This window comes from Octopus sinensis, linkage group LG11, assembly GCF_006345805.1.
Source record: "Octopus sinensis linkage group LG11, ASM634580v1, whole genome shotgun sequence".
Lineage (NCBI taxonomy): Eukaryota > Metazoa > Mollusca > Cephalopoda > Octopoda > Octopodidae > Octopus > Octopus sinensis.
In genome coordinates, this window is record NC_043007.1 from 20215946 (window position 1) to 20238259 (window position 22314).

The following is a 22314-nucleotide window of genomic DNA, read 5'->3' on the forward strand; positions in this document are numbered from 1 at the left end:
TGAAGTAAGTGATATTAAAATATTATAGGTGACAATTTGTAGAAATTAAAAAAATAAGAGCAACATGCTTCTATGACGGGGTTCAATTTTAATAACTATCATTCCAAACTTTGAATTAGATCCGGGACCTCTCCTTATGTTGGACATTAATTAGTAGAATGCTTGTCCTTGTAATCTAAGCGCTAAATATCTGACATTATTTTATGATGGTAAGATAACAAAAACACTTTATAGTACCTATTTTGAGAAGATGTTACAAGTAACCCAACATGTGCTAGATTAGAAACCTGGTTTGTGTCACAACAGTCGGCTGCTTGCTGCTATTTTCTGTTACAAGTAGGTACTTTTAGTGTCTAATGTGTAACTGAGAGCTACCTGGTATTATAGTTAATAGCTTGCCTATACACCTTGATTTCAATATCAAAAATTGGCAGAAATAGTAACACAGTAGACGAAAATGCTTTACTGTATTTAGTTCTTTCCTTTCCAAAAGTGTTAGTTACATTTGAATAGCTTCTTTCAGTTTGCCAGTCGAAAATGGTAGGCGTAGGGGAGGAGCTTCTTTAAACTTAAAAAAAAAAAAAAACTCATGGGACATTAAGGATAATTAGTAGTAATAAATGCAAAACTGTTAGTGTTTAGTCAGTGGAGGAAAAATCTGAGCAGGAGAGGAGTTCCACAGTATCTAGGGATTAGTGAGACAGCATGGGTAATAAGTAGATATATCGAATAGCTTCAACTTGGGATGGTATAAAGTTAAACTATAGAGCAGGAAAAGCAAATGAACAACAGAGCATGATGGTTGGTGACTCAAGTGTGTTGGGCAGGGAGTGAAGTTTTGTTTATCAAGTGAATGGCTTCTTGGATATGATCCAGTGTTATCCATGTTTGTGTAGGCATAGTAAATATACATCATATTTACACCATACACATGTCATATCTTTGCTTTGTAAACAGATAGGCTTTCGATGATGATACTTGAAAATACTGAAATCTTCCAAAACTTATTACCAGATATGTTTTTTTTTCCTTTTTGTTTGTTTTTTTTCTTATCTAAATATAAAATGTATAGAAGAATTCTTGTTCATCTGATGCTAAAATATTCAAGGAATACAAATAACAGCAACATATGTTTTGCTGTAAATGAATAACAAAAATATTGTTGATATGACATTATCTGAAGAATAAAAGAATAACAAACCAGTGAGGGAGCTTCAACATGGTTGCTCAACCTGTTAGAAATAACAGCCCAATCTCCTCCAAATCACACCAACCATTTTAAAAATTAAAAGACACATTCAATGCTGGTGGCACGTAAAAAGCACCATCCATACATGGCTGATGCCATCACCGCCTTGACTGACTTCTGTGCTGGTGGCACATAAAAAGTACCAACCGATCGTGGCCGTTTCCAGCCTCCCATGGCACATAAAAAGCACCCACTACACTCATGGAGTGGTTGGCGTTAGGAAGGGCATCCAGCTGTAGAAACACTGCCAGATCAGACTGGAGCCTGGTCCAGCCTCCTGGCTTCCCAGATCCCGGTTGAACCGTCCAACCCATGCTAGCATGGAAAGTGGACGTTAAACGATGATGATGATGATGATTGAATAATGAAGTCTGAAGTTCACTGTCTCACAAAAGTGCCTTTGGTTAGGTTGGTTTATTGAGATCTTTGGGCTAAAAAAAAAGTCAATACTAAACTGTATTTGAAAGAAGAGACCTGAGTTTTAAAAAAATAACAGTACATGTTTAAATCATAATTATTTCTTTACTACCCACAAGGGGCTAAACAGAGAGGGAACAAACAAGGACAGACAAAGGGATTAAGCCGATTTATCGACCCCGCGAGGATGAAAGGCAAAGTCGACCTCGGCGGAATTTGAACTCAGAACGTAACGACAGACGAAATACCGCTAAGCATTTCGCCCGGCGCGCTAACGTTTCTGCCAGCTCTCCGCCTTGTTTAAATCATAATAGTTATTCAACAAACAGTTAGGGCCTTGTGAGAACTTGATGATGATAGTAAGAGAGCTTGCTTAAAATGTCAGAAATGTATAGAATGTAACTCAATAATCTGCAGACAATACAATTAATGAAAAGAAAGAAAGAAAGAAGTGGTATTTCAGATAGTTTGACAAGACAACATTTCTGAAGTAACAAACATATTAACAGTCCTTGCAGTGGTTTATCTGAAGCTTAAACTCGGTCAGCAGTTTTCAAACTGACACATATCAGCCCCACCTCTCATATTAGCGAAATATTCCTACTCCACCCTCCTCTTTATTAAAGAAAAGAGAAAACAAGAGTTTGCATCAATACTTTTTATTCTTTGCCATACGTTGGACAAGTTTAATTAGTTTAAATTCCTCAATTTTTTTTATTAAACATGGCAATTTACTAACCACTTTTTTTTCAATATTCGCAGCGTCCTCCCCTCACCATTGAGATAGGTAACGTAACTAGTGCTAGTCGAAGGGCCTGTGGTACTATAGTAGTAAGTAAATTAAGTGGAAGCTGTTTAGAAAGTTTTACAGTTTTTAAGCATATTTTTGAATAATGCATGAAAACTGCTCGCCCTGTGGAATCATCATCATCATCATCGTTTAACGTCCGCTTTCCATGCTAGCATGGGTTGGACGATTTTGACTGAGGGCTGGCGAACCAGATGGCTGCACCAGTCTTCAATCTTGATCTGGCAGAGTTTCTACAGCTAGATGCCCTTCCTAATGCCAACCACTCAAAGTGTAGTGGGTGCTTTTACGTGCCACCGGCACGGGGTCAGTCAGGCGGTACTGGCAACGACCTCGCTCGAATCTTTTGCACATGCCACCAGCACAGGTGCCAGTAAGGCAGCGTTGGTAACGATCACGCTCGGATAGTGCTCTTGGCACCCTACTAGCATGGGCACAAGTGCCAGTAAGGCGACGCTGGCACTGCTCGCCCTGTAGAATATAACAATCAAATATTTTCTCAAACGAATTTGTAATATTTAAAGTGTTGAACCCAGTTTCTAATTCTGGAACCAAGGATATAACAAAAAGATGTTATAATAAATTACCAAAGTTAACCATTTATAAATTAGATACTCAGTTTCTGATTTCTATAATGACCCTATCGTCTTTTAATCAGTTCCTAGTTCTGAGGCTGAAACACTTGCCTATACCCACCCACCTACATATATATTACACATACATTCTTCAAGTAAAATCTACTAAACTATGAATATTTCTGGACCTTAAAATTTGTGTAAATCCAGGAGATGCAACGTTCCAACACCATCAATGTCCTTTGCAATCAATCTAGATTTACAGATTAAATGAACTCATTGATCAATCAGTCTTATCTCATCTTCCTTTGTAGAATTATTAAATCCCTGTGGTTAATAACAAAACCGGTGACAGTCATTTTAACTCTTTAGTGTTTAAACTGGCCAAATCCGACCCAATATATTCTACATATTTTATATTCAAACTGGCCATTTTGAATATAAAATATGTAGAATATATTGGGCCGGATTTGGCCAGTTTAAACACTAAAGAGTTAAAATGACTGTTACCTAACCTACATTGACATTCTAAAAATAAACAATCACATCATTGAAACCTCAAAGCTATAAGGTAATGCATGATTAATTCAAAACAATTTAAATAAAAAAGCATTACATTTAACAGAGTAATCTGAACACTAAAGGGTTAAGTCAATTCAACCCTTATTAATTAAACTGGGTATTCAGAAATTATGTAGAAGCACATTGACTGTACTGTACCTGTTTTGGGGAGGTAGACTTAACCTAAGCAGATTTGACCCTGTTGCATTCTTTGAGACCAGGTTTCCTGAGTAAGGATAATCTACAATTCATGGTTTCTTTGAACTAGTCTCAGTGATCCAACACATAAAAAAATGTCATGAACACTACTCTTCTTCCTCTGACTAAGCCATTAAAATATTTTTTAAAAAATTTAACTACTTAAAGCACAATGTCAACTATTACGGGGACATATCTGATTGGATTACTGAACTAAAAAGTAGCTACTTTGACTGTAACTGTTTTATTTTTAGTTTGATCTTGCTATCTAACTCTTATGGCTGGCCTTAAAAATACCATCTTTCTTGAAGACAAATAGAGCCAAGATTAAGGCTGTTCTGATAAATTAAATGAACAGTCAGACCATACAGTGTGACACTGCATGAATGTTTATTTAACGATTTAAAAAGCACAGAGTTTTCTCCAATTTCAGACTTACCCCCCCTCTCTAATTGACACTGCTATTTATACCTTCAAAATTAAAAAAACTCTTGTTTCAGTTAATTATTGCTTCAGATTAATTGAGGCTAGTAAATAATATACTGACCAACACTTATTTTTGTGACTATATAATTTATCTTTTAATGGAAATTCCTTCAGCCAGCCATGAAAAAAATCCCTGTTTGGCAGAAGACTACTTAATCAATGCATCATTTTATTTTGCTTCTTACATATTTCAATTTTTTTATTAGAAAACACTTTACTTTAAGACTCAAAACTGAAGGAAGCAATGTTAAAATAGTTTATTTTTCAAGCTAACATTGAAAATATTTTCAAATTTTTATTGTTTTCATTGATTTAAAATTTCTTCTGTTCCATTCTAATTTTCCTTCTCCAATAACACGGAATAAAGTGTAATTAAAAAAATATAGACCAGTGCCTCAAAACTAGACAGTATACATCTGTAGAATAAAAAAATAAGTTTTATTTGAACCACTATATTTTGTTGTAGCTTTGGAGGGTCATTATGCCAATAAGAAACACATACACTGGTTCTATTTTACTTCTTTCTTATTTGTCAATTGGTTCACAATTTAACCAATCAATTGACTGAGTAATAATTCAGTCAATCAACATGATACTGCCAACCAGTTTTCAACTAAAACCCAGTGATTTTCATGGCTTTTACCATTGTTTCGTTGAAACATCTAATCAAATGAGATTATAGATTTCAGTCTGGCATAGAAAAGTAGTTAGAATTTATAATATATGCAGTCACAATTTGTATCCATAGCACTATTCTATAAAACTAATAAAGAAAAAGAGCTCAAGAAAAATACTACATCATCATTGTTCGACAGCGGTCGAGACAATGGAATTTACTATGTTATGCCAGACTTCACGGTCCATCATAGCATTACTGAGGTCCTGTTGCTGGATGCCTGTATCCCTGGAGATTACATCAGAGTAGGAGTGTGTGCGCCCTCTGGTATCGCGAGCAGATAGCTTCCAGAGGAGAAGAGTAGAAATTACCTCGTTTTCAGCTCTACAACGTCCAGCAAACTGAACTCTTCTACCTTTCACAAGAGATGATACAGGTAGGTGGTAATTTCCCATATATTTGTACTTTGGTTGGATGACGCTTCCACGAGAGATTTTGAGTTCTCATAAGGAGGCGAGTATGAGTTCCATCCAACTGCCTCTCAAGCTTCTTTGATAACATCCAGGTTTCTGAGCCATATAGTAGAATTTCACTTCACTGTTTAATACTATTAGAAAAGCATGAATGTCACATGATCTTGTTTCTAGATCAACTAAAATAACGAGCCTTTGTGTCTAATTAAAATAAAACTGTCTCGGGATATGTAGATCAAAATAAGCAAAGTCAAAGTTTGTTGGCAACAGAATGCAATTTATCAAGATAACTGCATTCTGTTTCAAGCATTTCTAAATAATAAAGGGATATATTCTACAGAAAAGATGTGGTTAATGATCCAAGTTCAGAATTCTTTAGATGCTGAATGTTTTTATAAGCAAAAATAAACAAAGGTTGAGGATCGCTTATCTTTTTACCCAAGAATAAAGAATTCGATTACAATACAAAAGTTTCTATTACTGCATAAACCTATTTTTGAAAGAAAAGTTGTCAGGAACCTGCAACTACTCCAGACAAAAGGAATTAAACAATTGCTTTTATTTTAAACAGTTAATTAGCAAATGAAGTTACATCTGTAAATCTAAAAACTGTTGTTATCAATAATTGCATTATTTGTGCTTTATATTCAATAATAAAAAATAATTTTGTGAATCAATTCATTTGAAGGTAAAGTACAATTCAATTTAGCATTTAAGAGCAGCTGTACAAAGGAAAATAAGGCTAAGGAAACTCAGGAAACAGACTTAAGATAATTGAAATCTTCATAGAAGAGCTGCAGGTGGAAATGTTGGTAAAATGAGAAAAGACAATCTCGGTAAGACGTGCAGGTGATTGCGATTATATTTTAAATACTATATTCAATAAACGGAAGAATATAAAAGAATTTTACTCTTTATATTGTATTACATGAAATATGTATCATGATTAACTTGTATAACTATTATCTTTACTGGTATAACCCAGAAACACTTCCAAATTAAATAAATAATAAAAAGTTATGAAATTAACAACTTGCAACCTCAATTAGTTCAAATTCAGGCTAAAACATCCTCATCATTTTTAATGCTTACTGTTCCCATTCTTGCATGGGTTGGATGCAGTTTATTGAAGCAGATTTTTTTACAGCCGGATATCCTTCCTGTCATCAATCTTCACCCATCTCCAAACAAGATACTTGTGGAGGCACACAGCCTGGTGGTTAGAGCATCAGACTCGCAGTCGAGGGATCGCGGGTTCGAATCTCAAACCGAGCCATGTGTATGTTTATGAGCGAAACGCCTAAGCTCCACATGCCTCTGGCTGAAGGTAATGTCAAACTTCTGCTGACTCTTTCGCCACAACTTTCTCTCACTCTTTCTTCCTGCATCTTGCAGCTCATCTGTGACGGACCAGTGTCCCGTCCAAGAGGGGAACCTATATGTCAAAGAAACTGGGAAACCAGCCCTTATGAGCCAAGCATGGCTCGAGAAGGAACAAACAACAAACCCACAATTGTTATGCATCAGTACTGGTGGCAGGTAAAAAGCAACCACTACACTCTAGGAGTGGTTGGCGTTAGGAAGGGCATGCAGCTGTAGAAACTCTGCCAGATCAGATTGGAGCCTGGTGCAGCCTCCTGGCTTGCCAGTCCTCAGTCAAATTGTTCAACCCATGCCAGCATGGAAAGAGGATGTTAAATGATGATGATGATGACAATGATGATGAGACCTAGGGCAACCAAAGTCTTATAGGTAGATCAAGTAGACAGAAACTGACTGAAGCCTATTGTTGTGTGTGTATGTGTGTTTTGTGTGCATATGTTCGTCTTGTGTGCATGTGTGCGTTTTGTGTCCATGCATGAGTGTGAGTGTTTGTGTGGCTGTGTGAGTGTTTGTGTGCATGCATATGTTTGTGTCGTCCCCAAAGTCCATCCCCTCCTCACCGCAGTGGGGACGCTGGCAACGGGTAGTGTCAGAGCTATGCAGTCGGGAACTTCGGTTCCTGGTAGGGCCACCGAAGGCGGATTGGTCTGACACCAAGTGGTATTAGGGCCACAACCCGGCTGATGGGGCTCTGGTGAAAATCCTCAGAGTGTCTGTTTCGGCAACTGGCGGCTCCTCGGTCGTTCTGTCCCTGTGTATGCAGACAATCTATGGCAAACAGGATGTCTCCACATGCGGAATTGTTGGGAACCGCTTGTGAAATCCACATATTCCCACAAAACTTCTTCCATGAGAAGAAGCCAACTCAAACTGCCCAGAGTGAATGTCGCCACAAGTACAAGTAAGTACAATATGTTTGTGTGCATGTTTGCATTTCCTTGTATTGATATCTTATAATAGATTTTTTTTTTTTAAGTCAGTGTGTCATACAAGCTGTGTGATTTATTTTTGATATTCTGCAGAAACATAACTTGCCATCAGGAAATATTATCTTACTTGGAAACAGGTGAGGGTTAGCAACAGGAAGGGTATCTGGGCTGTAGAAAATCTGGTTGATGATGATGAAGAGGATAAATAGATTCTTAATGAAAAAAAAACTTATTTAAAAAAACTAACTGAAGAGATACAATACAATAAATCATACAGTGATTCTTCAGTGGCTGGGTAATAAAACGGATTTGATTTAAATAGAAAGATGTTTATGACAATCAAATTAATCTTTTATAACATTTCTTACAAAATACGTTTATGCAGTTTAATTAATTTTGAAAAATAGGAACTCAGAGGGATATGGAACAGCACCTAATATTTTCCATTATTAAACTGATATTTGGAATATAAAAAAGTTGATTTAAAATTATGATGGCAAATTTTAAATGAAATATGAACACTTTAACAGGTGAAGGGTTTGTGTTAGGGCAGCAGAGAGAGTTTCAGGCAGGTTGATATCTAAAACTTTGATAGGCATTTTAAAGTAGGATGCATATGAAATTAAATGAATTAAGAATTACGAAGACATATGAAAGTTTATTACTGTGGTAAGTAGCTTGCTTACCAACCACATGGTTCCGGGTTCAGTCCCACTGCGTGACACCCTGGGCAAGTGTCTTCTACTATAGCCTCGGGCCGACCAAAGCCTTGTGAATGGATTTGGTAGACGGAAACTGAAAGAAGCCCATCGTATATATGTATATATATATATATGTGTGTGTGTCTGTGTTTGTCCCCCCAACATCGCTTGACAACCGATGCTGGTGTGTTTACGTCCCCGTAACTTAGCGGTTCGGCAAAAGAGACCGATAGAATAAGTACTAGGCTTACAAAGAATAAGTCCCAGGGTCGACTTGCTTGACTAAAGCCGGTGCTCCAGCATGGCCGCAGTCAAATGACTGAAACAAGTAAAACAGTAAAGTAATCTTGATATTTCATCAACTGGAATATTAGTAAAACAAATATGTCAAAGGTTTGAATTAACAAATTAGAAATATTCAAATTTACTAATAGAAATTACAAAATAAATGACAAAATACTGCTAATACAATTACTTACTAACGGCTCTCCCAGCAAGTAGCTCTCGTGCGAATGGTTCCACCTTAAAGTGTTGACAAACACAACAAAATGTTACTTATATATGAAATCACTGCAATACAGGAGCCAATAAGATTATTTCCTTTTAATAACGACTGTAATTAATACACCTCTACCATTTCAATTTATCCAAACACTGGAATGAAAAGCCTGAAATCATTAATTCTCAGACAATGGACATTACATCTGGATAGTAATTCAGAGTGTGTGTTGAGGAAGAGGAACGGAAGACGGCTGGGGGAAAAAATCTATATTAAGCGAACATGTTTTAAAGCAATATAATGCCTATGCTAATTGTGTGTGTTCTTTTATTCTATTACTTGTTTCAGTCATCTGACTGCGGCCATGCTGGAGCACCACCTTTAGCCAGACAAATCGACTGCAGGACTTATTCTTTGTAAGACTAGTACTTATTCTATTAGTCTCTTTTTGCCAAACTGCTAAGTTACAGGGATATAAACACACCAACATTGGTTGTCAAGCAATGGTGGGGGTACAAACACAGACACAAATAACAAATACATATACACAGACACATTATATATATACACATACACACACAGCAGCACTGGCAAAAACCACGCTCGAATGGTGCTTTTTAAGTTCCATCAGCATGGGACCAGTCAGTTGGCACTGGCATTGACCACACTTGAATGGTGCTTTCTACGTTTCACTGTCATGGGAGCCAGTTAGGAGGCACTGGCATTGACCACACTTGAATAGTGCCTTTTATGTGCCAATCAGGCAGTACTGTCATCATCCATGACAGTGATTTCACTTGCCTCAACAGGTCTTCGCAAGTACAGTTTATTGCCCAATGATTGAAGGGTACTCATAAATGGGCTGGTTATGCTGCACTGGCATAGGCCATGGTTATGGTCTCACTTGGCTTGCCGGGTCTTCTGAAGCGCAGAATATCTCCAAAGATCTCAGTCACTTGTCATCGCCTCAGTGAGACCCAACGCATCATCATTTAACGTCCGTTTTCCATGCTGGACGATTTGACTTAGGACTGGTGAAGCAGATGGCTGCACCAGGCTCCAATCTGATCTGGCAGAGTTTCTACAGCTGGATGCCCTTCCTAATGCCAACCACTCCAAGAGTGTAGTGGGTGCTTTTAAAGTGCCACCGGCACAAGGGCCAGTCTGGCGGTACTGGCAACGGCCACGCTCGAAAATGGTGTTTTTTACGTGCCACTTGCACAGGAGTCACTCCAGCAGCATTGGCAACGACCATAAATTGACACATGCACACACACACACATGTATGCATGGCCTGGTGGTTAGAGGGAAAAGCTGACAGGAGAGAAATTAAAGAGCGAGAGAGAGAGTGCAGAGTTTTATATCCTGCAAGCTATTAAAAACTGGTTATTTACTTAAAGGATGTAAAACTCTGCACTTTTTTAATTGTTCTCCAGTCAACTTTTCCCTGAAAAAGGACTGTGCAAAATAATGGACTCTCCATGAGTTATTTTATGGGGATTAGAAAAACTGAAGGACCGCTGCAATAAGCATCTTAATCTGAAACAGGAATATGTTGAATGAAATCATAATCAACTGATCCTCCTGGATTTTTTTGTTGCCCAAAGCCAGGAACTCTCCAGCATCCCTTGTAAGTGTGTGTGTGTGTGTGTGTGTGCATATCTATGTGACCGCCTTCCCTTCTCTGGATCTTTCCTTTTCCTATGTTCCTGACGAAGAGCTCCGCTTGAAGCGTTAAACCCTCCTTCTTCCCTTCCTTCCTGAGCGTCCAATAATACTATATTTGTTCCACGTCCTCGCGTTGTTCTGTTTTCTCCTTGTGTTTTCATGTTTGGATTAACTATATATAAATATATATATATATATATGCACATACACAAGGGATATATATATATATACACACACACACACACAAACACAGCCTTCTCATTCTTTAACATCTGTATTACCATATTTTCAGAGTTTATAAGGTGGAAGTATTTGAGGTATGATTTTTACAGTCAGATTCTCTTTCAGTCACCAACCATAACTATTTTTCAAGTAAGGAATTTTTTTATTTTACATTCTAGAGGAATTCAAACACACAAATCTGGCAGATGATTTATTGGCAAGGCATGTTGACAAACATCCACTGACTGCAGCCGAAGTACTGTGACATCACTCCACCTACCAATTCCCTCACAGGACACTGGTTGGTCTGGGGCTATAAAAGAAGGCATTTTCCCAAGTTATCAAGAAGCAGGATTGAATCTGAAGCCACATTGTAGGGAAGAAAACTTCTCAAAACACACAGCCATGTAGGCATCTGTGAATGAGAGAGAGTTTGTGTATGTGCATGTGTGTGTTTGTGTGGGTGGGTGGGTGTGCAAGCACACACAAACACGCATGCCTAATAAACATGTCTATATATCTACCACAGACTGTAAACAAGTCAATATTTAAAGTTTGAAAACAAATCTCTCCAAATCTAGGAATTAATTGGGTAGAGACAAAAATGCAAATATTTACTACTACAGACTGGTAAAAACAAGTGGCTGAGAGCTCGTCAGAATTGCTGTTTACCGTTTATTCTAATTCCAGCATGTTGGCCATAAATATTTTCAGTTAAAACTTTAGTTTGGTGAATTAATATATTTAAGAAATAGATTCCTGATAATGTAAGGACCTTTCTGGAGCACTGCCTTGAAGGGTTTAGTCAAACAAATCAACCTTAGTATTTATTCTCTTGTTTTTTTTTTTTGCTGAACTGCGATATTATGGAGAACATAAACAAACCAACACCAATTGTGAAGTTGTGGTGGGAGACAAACAATAGTATAAAAACACACACACACATCTCTCTTTATATAAAGCTGAAGTTGTCTGTGTGTAGCAGGTTTGGTAGCCTTCAACTAACACTATCTCCTCTGAGACCCTGCGGCGCAAGTTGACCAAAATTGAGAAGTATGATAGAAGAAGGCTTGCTCTTCCTTCAGTAGAAGAAAAAATTCAAATAGGACCATGTTAACACCAAAAATTATTTACATCAAAAAGGTGCTTTCTTTTTCTAGGAAAATCCCTATTTTTTACAATTTTTTCACTGCTGTGTCGCCATTTTACGGTGTATTTCAACCAGAAAAATGTTCACTTAAAGAGAATAACAAGCTACATAATGCAAAATTTTTACTTTTCAAAAATTCCAATTCTAAAGGGTCGAAACAAACCCGAGCAATGCCGGGCAATACTGCTAGTATATATACATACACAAACACACACACACGTTGAGCTTCTTTCAGCTTCCATCTACCAAATCAGCTCACATGACTTTGGTTAGCCCAGGCCTTTAGAAGACACTCGCCCACGGTGCTGCACGGTGGGACTGAACCGAAGACCATATGATTGGGAAGCAAGTTTTTTAACCACACAGCCACACCCGAGCCTATATGGTAGGTGTCTTTTCCAACATCTGACATAAAGACAGTAAACTATGGCCAGAATGCCACTGAAACTAAGCAGCAAGCCAGACAATTATACATTACGCATATAATCTGTGCAATTTGTGTGAAAGCACAATATTGAATTTATAGGAATACATGCAATTATGGTTAACGGATGTCAAGGAAAATAATATTTATTATACCATTTAGTTAATGAGCAAGATTTGCATGTCTATGCAAATATTGTACGTTAATCTCTTTCTCTATTTTTTTTCTCTTTTTACTTGTTTCAGTTAATTTGACTGCGGCCATGCTGGTGCACCGCCTTTAATCGAGCAACTCGACCCCGGGACTTATTCTTTGTAAGCCCAGTACTTATTCTATCGGTCCCTTTTGCTGAACCGCTAAGTGATGGGGACATAAACACACCAGAATCGGTTGTCAAGCAATGCTAGGGGGACAAACACAGACACACAAACATATACACACACATACATTCTTTGTAAGCCCAGTACTTATTCTATCAGTCTCTTTTGCCGAACCGCTAAGTGACGGGGACACAAACACACCAGCATTGGTTGTCAAGCAATGCTAGGGGGACAAACACAGACACACAAACATATACACACACATACATTCTTTGTAAGCCCAGTACTTATTCTATCAGTCTCTTTTGATGAACCGCTAAGTGACAGGGACATAAACACACCAGCATCGGTTGTCAAGCAATGCTAGGGGGACAAACACAGACACACAAACATGATAGCATTTATTTGAGTATGGAATACATTATATGAATATATGTTTTGCACGTAATTGAAATAACTGCAACTGGGTATGAGTATAAAAACTGCATCCCTCTGACAAGCCATGTTGAGCCAGTGTGGCAGAGCAAGCTCATCGAACCAGTATGATCTCAAGCTAAAATTCACAGCCTCCACATCAGACTGTGGTTGGTGGAGAGAACAGCTTCATCCTGCAGTGGACTGAACAAAGGCAATCCGAAAAGCCAATATTTTGCATAATTAGATGTAGGAACATATGCAATGTCCTAACTGATCCAGAATTGGATTTCAAAATGGAGACCTTAATGAATGGCAAAAAAAACAAATGAATAGAGAGAATGCCTCATGATAATACATAAAAAATGCATCCTTCTTGAGCCCTATGGACTAATAAGGGCCAGTTTCCTGGTTTCCATGACGTATATATATTTGCCCCTTGGACAGGATGCCAGTTTGTTGCAGGTTGACTTATTTATGCCAGCTGAGTGGACTGGAGCAATGTGAAATGAAGTGTTTTGCTCAAGAACACATGTTGCCTGGTCTAGAAATTGAAACCACAATCTTGCAATCATGAGTCCAACACTCTAACCACTAAGCCATATGACTCCACAATTATAATACATAGGCATTGTGATTTAACCATTTTGTTACCATATATCTGTTAAAATATGTTGCCTTTCATTTTAATTAATTTTGAAAATAATGAAGTATTTATCAAAATAATTGTCATTGTTAAATTGGTGTTTAGAATAATTAACAAGAAATTTTGACAGAAGGTTTTAATCTAGGTCACTTTATAACAGGGAATTTGTATGATAGGAACAACAGTGGTGTCAGGTGAGTTGGTATCAAAAAGGTTAAGCTTAGATCAAGGATAAATTACCAACAGCTACTTAAATTTTCCCCAAAACAAAATGTATAAGTGTATATGCACGTGTATAGGACAGAAAAGCAATAAGCAGCAACATCAGTGGAGGCGCAATGGCCTAGTGGTTAGGGTAGCGGACTTGCGGTCGGAGGATCGCGGTTTCGATTCCAAGACCGGGCGTTGTGTGTGTTTATTGAGCGAAAACACCTAAAGCTCCACGAGGCTCCGGCAGGGGGTGGTGGCGACCCCTGTTGTACTCTTTAGCCCCAACTTTCTCTCGCTCTTTCTTCCTGTTTCTTGTCCCCGACTTCCTACACAACCACTGAGCCTGGATGCGCATTCATCCATCTGTCAATGCTCTCGGTGTCGGGGGTTGACCTGCTTTCTCTTCTGCGGGTCTTACGAATAGCAAAGGACCACAATTCGGACTTCTCCCACTGCGAGCTCTGGGACGAAGTCCACTTCGCACAACAGCAACATCACTGTGTGTGACCCATTTCAGAGCACAATGAGACACATAGAACATCCTGGTTATCCTACTGTAATCTGGATATTCATCCAGTTGCCTTGTCACTGGCCTAAGGAGTCAGGCACAAGAAAGTGAGGTTGATCATCCAGTGTAGGCCTCCTTCATTACAATTCAAGTTTAGGGCAAGTTAGGATTGAAGCCACAGCTAGACAGAGGGATCTTTTATGGCAGCGGTTAGGGAATCATATGCATGTCACAATGAAATACCTATTTCTTTACTACCCACAAGGAGCTAAACACAGAAGGAACAAACAAGGACAGACAAACGGATTAAGTCGATTATATTGACCCCAGTGCGTAACTGGTACTTATTTAATCGACCCCGAAAGGATGACAGGCAAAGTCGACCTCGGTGGAATTTGAACTCAGAACATAGCAGCAGACGAAATACATATTTCTTTACTACCCACAAGGGGCTAAACACAAAGGGGACAAATGGATTAAGTCGATTACATCGACCCCAGTGTGTAACTGGTACTTATTTAATCGACCCTGAAAGTATGAAAGGCAAAGTTGACCTCCCCTCTCAAGGGATCTTTGTCTTGCAAGTTACGTGGTGACCCTGCCAGTGATGGTTCCACCCACCAAGCATCTAGTCCACACTGTAAAGTGGTTGGCGTTTGGAAGGGGATCCAGCTGTAAAAACCTTGCCAAACTGACCTCACCTGTGCTTGTACTACATAAAAAGCACTCAGCCCACTCCACTGGGTGGTTGGTATTAGAAAGGGCATTCAGCCATAAAAACCCTGCCAAACCAGACAGAAGTTTGGTGCAGGCTGCTACCAGCATTGAAGGTGAATGTAAAATGATGAGGATATATATATTCTTTTACTTGTTTCGGTCATCTGACTGCCACCATGCTGGAGCACTGCCTTTAGTCGAACAAATCGACCCCAGAATTTATTCTTTGTAAGCCTAGTACTTATTTTATCGGCCTGTTTTGCCGAACTGCTAAGTTACGTATGTAAACACACCAGCATCGGTTGTCAAGCGATGGTGGGGGACAAACATGACACATACACACACATGTATATATAGATATATATATGACGGGCTTCTTTCAGTTTCCATCTACCAAATCTACTCACAAGGCTTTGGTTGGCCCGAGGCTATAGTAGAAGACACCTGCCCAAGGTGCCATGCAGTGGGACTGAAACCCAGAACCATGTGGTTGGTAAACAAGCTACTTACCACACAACCACTCCTCTCTCTCTCTCTCTCTATATATATATATATATATATATATATATATATATATATATATATATATACATACAGAGAGAGAGAAATCTACACACATTTACACAAGCGCACACAGAAATTCACAGGTAATTTAAAATGGTTTAACACAAACAAGTGGATCTACATTAACAAGCAATAAGCATACCTGTTACTGAGGTAACTATCATTCGTGTGTGTGTGTACGTGCGTGCATGCGCACATACACGTATATATCATCATTTAACGTCTACACACACGTTTATGTATGCATGTATGTATAATTTAATTATAATATAAATTATATACGGTTTTCTTATACATCATATACAATGAAAAAAATCCTGCGTTGGTTTCAAAATATGCAAGACACAGGTATCTTGAAATGCCGAGGCACGGTATGAGACAAAACTGAACTGTTTTAATTACAGGTGAAATCTATTCACGGGTTGCCCCATAGTTTCCATTTATTCAATTTCCTTCAGAAGCTCTTATACGAGATCTTATGAGTGAGAAACAAATTTCTTAACCACTCGACCATGCTTGCATCTAGAGATAGGTAGGATAAATAGATAAGTGGACGTACATAACACACACCTGAGAGGGAGGGAGAGAGAGATGTACAAAGTCATTTATAAGCACATGTACATATTTGCAAAGGTGGATCTCAGTCGTTCGACAATGAAGATTCAGGTGTTTGATTAAACTGAATTATCTGCTCCTTAATTAACGTCTAAATTAGCTGAGCCTTCTGCAGACACGTGTACTCTTAACGTAATTCTCAGACAGACAGAATCAGCTGGGCAAGAGTACTACTTGAGAACAGTGGTCCCGGTGCGCGCATCCGCGCTAGCTAGTCGTGACTAGTCGATCCTACGACTACCTAGCAAAGTTAATAAACACAAAATAAATAGTTTTTTTACACAAAGTAAATAATTTTTGTTAAACAAAGTAAATAAAACACAAAGTGAATAATTTTTTAAACAAAGTAATTAACACAAAAACACAAAGCAAGGATCGACTAGTCATGACTAGCTAGCGCGGATACGCGAGTACGCGCACAGGGACCGCTGTTCTTAAGTAGTACCCTGGGCATGCACAATCCATCCGACGGACTCCTAAACAGCTTCCGTCTACCCAATTTCACTCACCAAGTATTTGCTGAACACAGACTACACAAAATGACGTTTATCAATGATGACGCCATGCGATAGGATCGAGCCAGAGACCCCGTGGTTGCAAAGTGGGCCATTCTTCTTAACGATTTGGCCAAATAGCGCCTACATGCACATATCAGATAATATGCTAAAGGTGCGAGCGCGAAGCGTAAACATTATAGAAACACATGCGCTGAAACATATGAGCGTATACACTTTCGTTGACACATAATATCATTAAGAGAAGACAGTGCACCCTCTATATAATACACAAGCACATACACACACACGGATGCACACATACACACACTTATACATATGTGTGTGTGTGTAAAGAATGCATATACGTATACTCTTTTACTTGTCTCAGTCATTTGACTGTGGCCATGCTGGAGCACCGCCTTTAGTCGAGCAAATCGACCCCAGGACTTATTCTTTGTAAGCCTAGTACTTATTCTATCAGTACTCTTTTGCCGAACCGCTAAGTTACGGTGACGCAATCACACCAAGCGATGTTGGGGGAGGACAAACACAGACACACAAACATATACACATATATACATATACATATATACGACGGGCTTCTTTCAGTTTCCATCTACCAAATCTACTCACAAAGCTTTGGTTGGCCCGAGGCTATAGTAGAAGACACTTGCCCAAGGTGCCACGCAATGGGACTGAACCCAGAACCATGTGGTTGGTAAGCAAGCTACTTACCACACGACCACTCCATTCTTCTTTCTTCGTCTTAGCCAGGCTCATGGGCCCGGTTTCCCGGTTTCCGTGGCGTATGTGTCCCCCCCCGCTGGACGGGATGCCAGTCCATCCATCACCCTCTTGTACTATTTTATATCCCTCCCCACCACTACACACTCAATAATACTATAAAAATGGTCAAATTTTCCCCCAAGAACTAAGTTCAGTTTGAAAACTCCACTAGAATGGACGAAAGCGCTATTTATGATGTCTAAAAACATGTAATATACAAATAAATATCTGTAAATATAAAAACCATCCGAATTTCTGAGTACCTCATTTCTTCTAATATAAAATACCTGTACATCACCTCCAAACCTAATATATATATATATATATATATATATATATATATATATATAAAACATTACGTTATATAATTAGGGTTCAGTAAAATAATTTTTACATACTGAACATACTTGGTAAAATTAATTAATAATTAATTAATTTTACCCTTTTATTATTGACTATATATATATATATATATATATAGTGTACTGTTCCGTGATAAGATCAACAAAAACAAAATACTCTATATATGTGCGAGGGAACTTCTACGTGGTCGTTCGAAATAGCAGCAAAATATCTTCAAATTACCTGTACACGGTCCACCCAATCACCGTCTTATCAAGGAAGTACACCCAGTCCTAGATACTCCTAAAACTAGGGTATGGGCAATATGACTGGCTGGCCTAAACAAACAACATATACACGGACTCGCTGTATGTATGTATACACACTCATGAGGGTGTGCATGTATATATATATATATATGAGTGTATCTCAAGTCGATCAATGTATCTACTCGTTGTATTATACAAAGACACTTGTACTCTTATGGAGATCCTCTGTCAAATTCTGCCTGACGAAGTGTAACGAACTTTTTTTTTAAATTACAGGTACACATAATTACCTGACAAGTTTCATTTATTTTTTTTTGTCCTTCCATATTTAAGATTTGCATCGATCCAAGTAAAATCAGACAGATCCTGGTAACAGGATTAACCTCCCTCAGAACCTAATGAGTGCCCAACGAGCGAACATATTCAACCAAAGATGCACCCCCACGACTATGTATATATATATATATATATATATATATATTATATATATATATATAATATATTACACACACATACACATATACAACACACACATACACAACACACACACATATATATATATATATATATATACACATACACACACACACACATATATATATATATGTGTGTGTGTGTGTGTGCATGCAGACAAACAACAAATATATTTTATAAACGCACACTGTATAAATATACACATGTAATTGAAATACAATACAACGCACTGCAACATCAGACGTCAATATACACTCACATACACAGGTATGCAGGTTGTCTATAAACATATACTGACATGCACAACGGGGCTTTATACTGATCCCCAGGCAATATACATAAATAGGCATACACGAAAAAAAAGGCACCCACCTATGCAGGGCATATCTAAGTATCTATGCACATACTATATATATAGTGTGTGTGCATAAGTATACACTTACACACGTGTGTGCGTGTGTTTGTGTATGTATTTGCGCGCAGTATAAAGGGTTCTATTCGGAAATATTAGATCAGACAGCCCAACACCTTTTTTTTTTTCATCCTACACTCGTCCCCCTCCGTACGCAATACGTAATATACACTTAAGATTTATTGTAGGTCTTTTTAGAAGTCTTGGTCGGTTCTTTGTGATCCACAAGACTTCAGTGAATGATATTCCACAATAGCTTTTATCCCAAGTATAATAGTCAATGGCCGATCCGAAGGAGAAAGATTAAATTTGCTTAGTGACCAACGACAGCTAATTTCAGGTAGAAATTAATCAGCAACTGAACTGCAGTCAGAGTTCAGTAAGAAAGACTGTTACACACACACACTTACATACTTTCACGGGAGGAAAGATTGTTTAATTATACATTTATATAATACATACACTAGTAGTACACAAAGCCTACTTATTGTGAATGTGTGTACAAACACACACACACGTATGTCTTACCTTGACAGAAAACAACCGAAAAGAAAATAAATATGTCAGGTGAGGTCAATCGAATAGGTATCTTATTGAAATTACAAGTAAAGTATTGACAACTAGTTTAATCGCCGCCTGTTTAATCGTGGGATCCCAGCGTGAACTATTTCTATATTTTGAAAGAATGAAAAATAATAATAATACAGCTCTGGAAAAGTATATGTTAAGAACACCTGTTAAAAAAAAAGAGAGAGAAAAAAGGCGGTAGCATCAATTACAAGACACTGACCAGCGCACCTGCATCTACTTCTAGGACAATTAATTTCACGGACAACTCAAAACATGTTCTATACTGCTAACCACTTGCTTACACACACACACACTTACATACTTTCACGGGAGGAAAGATTGTTTAATTATACATTTATATAATACATACACTAGTAGTACACAAAGCCTACTTATTGTGAATGTGTGTACAAACACACACACGTATGTCTTACCTTGACAGAAAACAACCGAAAAGAAAATAAATATGTCAGGTGAGGTCAATCGAATAGGTATCTTATTGAAATTACAAGTAAAGTATTGACAACTAGTTTAATCGCCGCCTGTTTAATCGTGGGATCCCAGCGTGAACTATTTCTATATTTTGAAAGAATGAAAAATAATAATAATACAGCTCTGGAAAAGTATATGTTAAGAACACCTGTTAAAAAAAAAGAGAGAGAAAAAAGGCGGTAGCATCAATTACAAGACACTGACCAGCGCACCTGCATCTACTTCTAGGACAATTAATTTCACGGACAACTCAAAACATGTTCTATACTGCTAACCACTTGCTTACACACACACAATCTTTATCTTACCTTTTGAAGTGATTTTGTTATGGGATCGGCACTTGAGATGAGTTAAAATACAAAGCCAAACCTCAAATATGTGGTATTTAATAATTAGTAAAAGGTATGGGGGCTACACGAATACATTCCAGTTCTTCTTTAGAAACGTGTTCAAATTAAATCTTATATCAACTAAAATAATGAAAACTTAAATAATTTGGTGATCTGTGTGTTAAAAAAGTCAGTTTTAATATTAATTTTTTTCTTTTTTCTAAATAAATCTCTTAAATCCAGGCAGATATTTGATAGTTCAGCTTTAGGAGGGGTTTATCGCGGGTCTATATTTCGAAAAGAAACCACCTGCAAGAATGTTTGGAGACGTCGATTGTATGCCACGCACAAATGAATTAAAAGATACAAACATCAATTAACACATGGTTTGCGAAGCACTAGTCTGATGCAAAAAGAAGAGAAATACGATTTAAACGAAAGAAAAATTGAGATAAAAAATAGTCCCATAAGTGGTATAAAATAGTCGTGAGAGCAAAGAGTCCCGTTTTAATAGCCGTAGGTCAAAACATTAATTGTCCTCGGTCACAATAATTGGACAGAATTTTGTAATATATTTATGAATATTTATATATATATATGTGGTTTGGTGGTGTAGTAAATCATTTGAGGTTGTATTTGGTTTGAAGAGAGATGAAAATTCTGTTTAACATCCCAGCAATGACAGTAAGAAGGAAAGAAAACAAACAATAACAACCTAGATCCGAAGTGGGACATTTGTTTCTGACACATACCTGCATATACAGACTCGCCATTCGGACAGTGCGAAATTAGGGAGAAAAAAAAACATAAACAAGGGTAAATAAAATATTTAGAATTGAAAAAAAGGTAAGCTGTAACCGTGGAAAATTAATTACGAACATCCAAACTTACTTTGTAATTAAGTACGTTTAAGTTATAAATCCAATTATTTTTTTATCTGTTTGTCTCAGGACTGGGAAAATGATATTGACGCCATGTTTTGATCCGGGTACTTTTGACGAACAAACTTCGTTATGAAGGGAGAGGCGTGACTGACGTTCGTCACTCCACCTTCTATCAACTGACTCTTATTCCCCCTCTGTATATACTACTATGTCTATCTATTTTATCTCTTACTCCTCTCTCTATACTACTAAGCCTTTCTATTTTATCTCTTACTCCTCCTCTCTATATACTACTATGCCTATCAATTTTATCTCCTCCTCCTCTTCTCTCTATACTACTATGCCTATCAATTTTATCTCCTACTCCTCCTCTCTCTATACTACTAAGCCTATCTTTTTATCTCTTACTCCTCCTCTCTATATACTACTAAGCCTATCTATTTTCACCTCTTACTCCTCCTCCTTCTATACTCCTAAACCTATCTATTCTATCTCTTACTCCTCCTCTCTCTATACTACTAAGCCTATCTATTTTATCTCTTACTCCTCCTCTCTCTAAACTACTAAGTCTATCTATTTTATCTCTTACTCCTTCTCTCTATATACTACTAAGCCTATCTATTTTACTCCTCCTCTTTCTATATTACTTAGCCTATCTTTTTTATCTCTTACTCCTCCTCTGTCTATACTACTATGCCTATCTATTTTATCTCTTACTCGTCCTCTCTCTATACTACTAAGCCTATCTATTTTACCTCTTACTCCTCCTCTCTCTATACTACTAAGCCTATCTATTTTATCTCTTACTTCTCAACAACCTTAATCCTATCTATTTCCCCCTCTTACTCCTCCTCCGTCTATAGATCTAATCCTATCTATTCTACTTCTCATTCCCCCTCCTTCTAA

General features: G+C 37.7%; 1 protein-coding gene across 2 annotated transcripts in view; it reads right to left on the reverse strand.

Moving 5' to 3' along the window:
- The window catches only part of LOC115217326 (serine/threonine-protein kinase PAK 5), a 71837-nt gene extending 50235 nt beyond the window's left edge, over window positions 1–21602 (reverse strand). For both annotated transcript variants that reach the window (XM_029786981.2, XM_029786979.2), the window contains exon 1: window positions 21416–21602. The gene's annotated coding sequence lies outside the window, so the exon portion shown is untranslated. The remainder of the gene's footprint in view (window positions 1–21415) is intronic.
- Between the last annotated feature and the right edge of the window lie 712 nt (window positions 21603–22314).